The sequence below is a fragment of the Lissotriton helveticus genome, chromosome 5_1 (assembly GCF_964261635.1).
Source record: "Lissotriton helveticus chromosome 5_1, aLisHel1.1, whole genome shotgun sequence".
NCBI classification, from domain to species: domain Eukaryota; kingdom Metazoa; phylum Chordata; class Amphibia; order Caudata; family Salamandridae; genus Lissotriton; species Lissotriton helveticus.
In genome coordinates, this window is record NC_136065.1 from 652,288,211 (window position 1) to 652,295,020 (window position 6,810).

The window sequence follows — 6,810 nt, forward strand, 5'->3', positions numbered from 1 at the left end:
GAAACTGAGGGAAAAGCCAGTGGAGTGGTATAGGCAAGTGGACAGGTTTATCAAAGTCTCAAAAGTTCTGTGGATTGATCTAGATGGATTTTTTGACATAGTTGTTCCATCAGATCTTTGGACAGAATGTAAAATATCCATAAGTTGGCCAAAAACGGAACCTGATCGAGTTAAGGAAACAGGTGCTCCAAATCCTCTTGTAATGGATTTCTACGAAAAAGTGATTTACTGGCTGAAAAACAAAATTCCACCAAAAGAGGTTGATTGGGTTAAAATAGAAAGAACAAACCAGGAAACGAAAGAATCAGTTCATTCGTTTTATGAAAGGTTACTGTTGATTTTTAAACAATACAGTGGCTATGAAAAATTAGACGAGAAGGATATGAGTCATTTTGTCTACAGATTTGTTTATGGTTTAAAACCAGAAATTGCAGATATGATCAGGAATAGTATTGTCGGATGGCAAGCACTTTCTGTTGATGACATTTTGAGAAAGGCAAAGTACTGCAGTGATGAGTTAGAAGTCAGACAAAAGAAGCTTAAGGAGAAAGCCATGTGGGCTCAGGTGAAGGTGGCTGAGCAACAGATTGCCAGTCTTGGTAATAAAAACACAAATTTTGTACAAACTACAAATCCGAACCAAGGGCAAGGAAAGTTTAAAAATAATGCATTTGTGAGAAAATTTAATCCAAAAATCGAAGAGATGAAACAAAGATTGCCTTGTTTTAATTGTGGCGAAATTGGACACTGGAAAGACGAGTGTAAGAAACCACCTAGAAATTTAAAAAGCCCATTGTTAAATCCACAGATGCAGAATGATGTTGACCTGCAGCAACAGCTACAGTTGCAACAGAGTTTAAACGAATTGAGTCTTCAACGAAAATTGCAGCAACAGGTAAACCAGCAACAGGTGAATCAAGTGAATAACCGTCAGAATCAATTGCCACAGGCACCGTTTCCAAATTGTGGGGGAACACAAAAATATAATTCAGGTGTGGGATTTCAAGGAGATGATCAGGTAATAAAACTAAAAAGGCAAAGGGTGCAAAATACTGCACAACAGTTTTTGTTAACAGAAGGGCAGGAAAGTGATTCTGATGATTATTACTGACGGTGCCCGAGAGAGGAGGAAGAGTGTGTTGTTGGAGCCACTCTTGAGGTTGACCAGTCTGGTCCATTTGTAAATGGGAAAGTTAATGATGTAGACATCACTTTTCTAGTGGACACTGGTGCTACCCGTTCTACTGTTAGATCAGTGGAAATTGAAAACCTACCTCTCTCTGGGGATACCATCCAAGTTGTCGGAGTAAGCAATCAACAAATTAGAACTGATTTGACTGATCCAGTACCCGTTGAAATTGGAAATTTCAAAGATAAACACAGATTCGTGGTTTGTAATAGTAGTCCAGTGAATCTATTGGGCAGAGACATATTGTGCAAGATGAATTGCAGAATATATTGTTCTCCTGATGGAGTTGAATTACAAACAATGGAAGAAGATGGCTTGTACAGGATGACAATGATGCTGATGGAAACAGAGGAAACGAAATTGTTTCCTACGTTTGAAAAAGAGAATCTGCCAGAAGAGCTCAAGGAAACAGTAACATCTGAAATTTGGGAATTGACTGGGAATGAGATGGGTCTAATGAAACATGTCGATCCAGTAAAAATTACACTGAAGCAGGGAATAGAATTTCCTAATATTCCCCAATACAAGATGAAAGCAGAAACAATTGAAGGAGTTATACCTGTGATTGAGAAATTCATTAAACAAGGTGTCTTAAACGAAATTGAGAGTAGCTCTTGTAACTCACCGATTATGGGAATTAAAAAGTCGAATGGAACATATCGGATAGTTCAAGATTTGAGAAAAGTTAATCAGATTGTTGTTCCATGTTGCCCTGTGGTTCCAAACCCAGCAGTGATCTTGTATCAGATTCCACATGATGCTGAATGGTATACTGTCATTGATCTTTGCAATGCATTCTTTACTGTTCCATTACATCCAGAGAGTCAGGAAATTTTCGCTTTCAGATTCCAGAATAGGACCCTCGCATGGTGTAGAATCCCTCAAGGGTATACAGAGAGTCCTTCTATCTTTAATGAGCTGTTGAAAAGATCTTTGGAAAATTTAGACTTACCTGGCAGGTCTACGTTGGTGCAGTATATTGACGATTTGTTGATAGCTGCTAAAACAAGAGAAAATTGTGTGACAGACACAATAATACTTCTGAATCATCTTGCAGATGAGGGACATAAAGTGTCTCCAGCAAAATTACAGTTTTGCAAACAAGAAGTGAAATATCTTGGTCATAGAATTGCAAAGGGAAAAAGACAGGTGACTGTTGAGAGAATTAAAATGATTCAAGCAATGCAACCACCCAGAACACAGAGACAGGTTCGAATGTTTTTGGGAATGGTTGGCTACTGTCGACAGTGGATAAGTGGATTTTTGGTAATTGCGAAACCACTTCAGAGACTTACAAGATCTGATGTGAAAGATCCAATTATTCTCAGTGAAGTTGAGATGGAATCTTTTGAGAACCTGAAAAAGAGCTTATGTCAAGCTCCTGCTTTGGGCATGCCGAATTATGAGAAAGATTTTGAACTGTATTGCAGTGAAAGAGAAGGATGTGCATTGTCTGTGTTAATTCAGAGACATGGAAATCTAAAGAAACCTATTGCATACTTCTCTGCAGTTCTTGATCCCATTGCAAAAGCATTACCAGGTTGTTTGAAAGCAGTTGCAGCTACAAGTGTCAGCCTTGAGCAGAGTGAAGGAATCATTATGGGATTTCCTGTGAAGGTTTTTGTACCTCATTCGGTTGAAATATTACTGACAAGAGGTAAGACTCAACATTTAACAAGTAGCAGATTGACGAAGTATGAGAAAATCATACTGGGAGCAGATAATGTTTCCATTTCGAGATGTTTGAATTTGAACCCTTCTACATTACTGCCTGATTCTGAAATTATTGATGAAAATGAAGTGGAACATGAATGTTTGGATGTCATGGAATTTTGCACCAAACCAAGGCAGGACATCAAAGATGTACCTTTGCCTGAATCAGATGTTGTCTACTTTGTGGATGGCTCCTGTCTGAGGACAGAGGGAGGTGTTTTAAAGGCATCGTACTCAGTCTGTACAGTTGCAGATGTGAAAGAAGCATCATGTCTTGAAGGAATTCGTTCAGCACAGGTGGCTGAATTGATTGCTTTGATTCGTGCTTGTGAAATATCAAAAGATATAAGAGTTACCATCATTACTGATAGTCAGTATGGGTACGGGGTTGTACATGATTATGGACAGCTCTGGTCTCAGAGAGGTTATTTGACCTCAGCAGGGTCACCAATTAAAAATGCAGTTTTTATCAAAAGATTAATTGAAGCCATACAGTTGCCGAAAGAAATCGCAATTGTAAAGTGTGCTGCACACACAAAAGGAGTGGATTATATCTCAAAAGGCAATGCCTATGCAGATAAGACAGCAAAATACTGCGCACGAAAAGGTTGTGCATACCATCGGGAAAAGAGTAAAGAAACTGATTCAAATTCATTAATGTTAACAACTGTGGTAGAAACATGGAATGAGATTAGAGATTTACAAAATGAAGCAGATGAAGAGGAAAAAGATCTGTGGTTAAGATCAGATTGCAGACCACGTGCTGAGGATGGAGTGTGGGTCTATAAAGATGGCAGAGTAGTTTTACCAAATTGTTTGATTGCTGATATGGCCAGATTGTATCATGGCCCAGCTCATCTTGGAAGAGATTCTATGATCAGACTTTTCCGAGAAACTTGGTTCAATACTAAATTCAGAACGATTGCAGAGTCTTTTTGTCAAAGGTGTTTGTCATGCCAACAAATGAACCCAAACCGAAAATCAGTTGTAGGTACAGGGATAATTGGTCGAGAGGGTGGTCCCTTTACCAGGTTGCAGATGGATTTCATTGAAATGCCCCTACACAATTGTTTAAAATATGTTCTTGTAATTGTTTGTTTGTTTTCAAGATGGGTAGAAGCATTCCCTACACGACATTGTGATTCAATTACAGTGGCAAAACTGCTACTCAGAGAGATCATCCCAAGGTACGGTTTTCCAGTCACTATTGAGAGTGATGGAGGAAGCCATTTTGATAACAAACTAATGAAGTTAATATGTGAGGCATTAAGCATTGAGCAGAAAATACACTGTGCATACAGACCAGAGGCATCTGGGGTGGTTGAGCAGATTAATGGAACAATTAAAAACAGAATTGGAAAAATGTGTCTGGAAACAGGTGTAAAGTGGACAGATGCTCTTCCACTTGTTTTAATGTCATTGAGAAGTACACCTGATAAAAAGACAGGTTTGAGTCCTCATGAAATACTGATGGGAAGAGTCATGAGACAAGCTTTTGTACCTGTAGGCAAATTGTTGAGTATAAATGACAGTGCTATTTTGGATTACTGTAAAAGGTTATCTGATATAGTGACTTCTGTGTCTAATCAGGTGGGAACTGAAGCACAATCAAATGAGAAAGTTCTAACACATGATTTGAGACCTGGTGATTGGGTCAGAACAAAAGTACATCGGAGAAGAAATTGTCTGGCTCCTAGGTGGCAGAAACCTAGACAAATAATTCTGATTACTACAAACGCAGTGAAATGCAGAGGATTAAAGAGGTGGATACATCCTAGTCATACCATTCCAGTGCCTACTCCTGAGAGTTCTGATGTAGAAAGTGATACTACAGAAGATTCAGATTCAGAAGTAGAAGGTGAAACAAATCCAGAAACTGAAGATAGAAAGGGAAGTCGACATTTGGAACCTGTACCTGTGAATGAAGGATTAGTGACAAGAAAAAGCTCTGAAATAATTGAAATAGATTCTGGAGAAGAAGAGAATCTATCAGAAGGAAAAACGACTGATGAGTTAGTCAAGAAGATTAATGGAGTAATTTCCATTGAAGACAGTGAGACTGAACCGAAAGAAATTTCTGACCAGGAGAGTATCGAAAAGCAGAAGTTAAGCTCTGAAGTAAGGAACGGAAGTCCAGAATCTGGGAAGTTGGAGGTAATTGAAGAGGAGGAGGAAGACGAATTACCGAGTACCAGTGATGGAAGACAAAGTGTAGTTCCTGAAGGAGTGAAACTGCCGAATAGAGAAGTTCCTGAGTCAATAATTGAAGTTTCAGACTGTGATACTGGAGAAAGTGATGTGGATGGTGAAAATAGAAGTCCAAAGAAAAGATCTTGGAAATCTGAGACGAAAACTTCAGAACCAAATAGAAAGTTTGTGAGAAAAGCAGATTACTGGCCTGGTGGAAGATTGAGAGTTAGGTTGATCAAGAAACCGAAAGAGCAGGTGGAAGAAATCAGTAGTCAAAAGGATTCTGAAAAGGAAGTTGGAGTTGGAAGAAAAATTGAAGTTGTGACAAGGAAAGGAAAGAGGATTATAAGAGCAAATCAAAAGTATAAATCACCTGAATGGACTTATCTAGTAATTCCACCTGTCATTGACATTTACGATAGTAGTCAAGAAGAAGAAGAAATTGAAGAAATCAGTGACAATGATTGAAGTACAAAAATTTTAATTGGGTTTTGGGTTTTTAATTTGTGGCAGAAGGCCGAAGAAATCTTGTTAGGAGGCACAAGGTCGAAGAAAAGTTGTTTAGTTGAAGAAAATTCATTTGTGACATAAGTTCGAAGAAATACTGTTAAGGTTTTTGAAAAAAAAAAAAAAAAAAATTATTTTAAAAGGGGGGTGTAAATAATTCTATTAGTCAAAATTTTTTAAATAGTTTTAATTTTTTTCCCTTTTAAGGCAAAACTAACCAAAGATGCCTTACGTTATGGAACAAAGTACTTCAGGATGTTCCATTTTTAAGAGATGCTGTAAGATGACTCTGGTGTGTCTGCTCATTCTAATTCTGCTCTGGTTAGTTTTAGCTGTTATCATTCCATTTGAAATTAACAAGGATTTTCACAAAGCCATGACAAGCAAAGCTTCAGTTAGTCAAAACAAACATAGTACAACTGGCAAAATTATTGATCATCAACTTAACATTCATCAGGACAATTCTATCAGCGACTTTTCAAGCAATACATTTACAAAGCTTTTGAGTGAATATGTCAAGGTAATGGATGCTAAGGACTGCTATGTCTGTGTCAAGTTACCTGCTTCTGTTTCTGAGGGAGTGACATACAATATGCTTCCTCTTACATATGGTGTGACATGCAGTGTGTTAACTAGTTTGTTCTATCAGACTGGACGCTTAGAATACTATTATTCAGATTTTGACGAGATTTTTGCTAATTTAAAAATTGAGGGTGCTTTGAATAAGCATAAAAAAGCGAAACAGATGAGGGAATTTTTCCTTGTTACTAATGAATTTACCTATGAGTATGCTTACAAGAATAATTTAACTTGCAAACTAAGTACTGAGGGAAAGAAGTTTTTGAACCTGGTTGAAGAAAGGAGAGCAATTTACAAAAGAAATGAGATAGTCAAACAGACTAAATCCAGGTTCTGGCAGAAAGAGGATGAGAAGCTAAATGGCAAAATGCTTGATAATGTTGCAATTCACATAGACAAACCAGTTAGTGGTAAGCTTTGCATTAGAAGAGATAATACACTTTTTGATAATTACTTTGTGGGTGCAAGTAATTGTGAAGATACATATCAGATCATGGGAGGTTGGGGATTCAAAGGTGGAAAAGATCCAATTTTCCCTGGGATTTATTTTGTTTGTGGTGACAAAGCTTATTACAATCTTCCTGATCATTGGTATGGAACTTGTTATGTTGGGATTGTGTTTCCTAAGATAT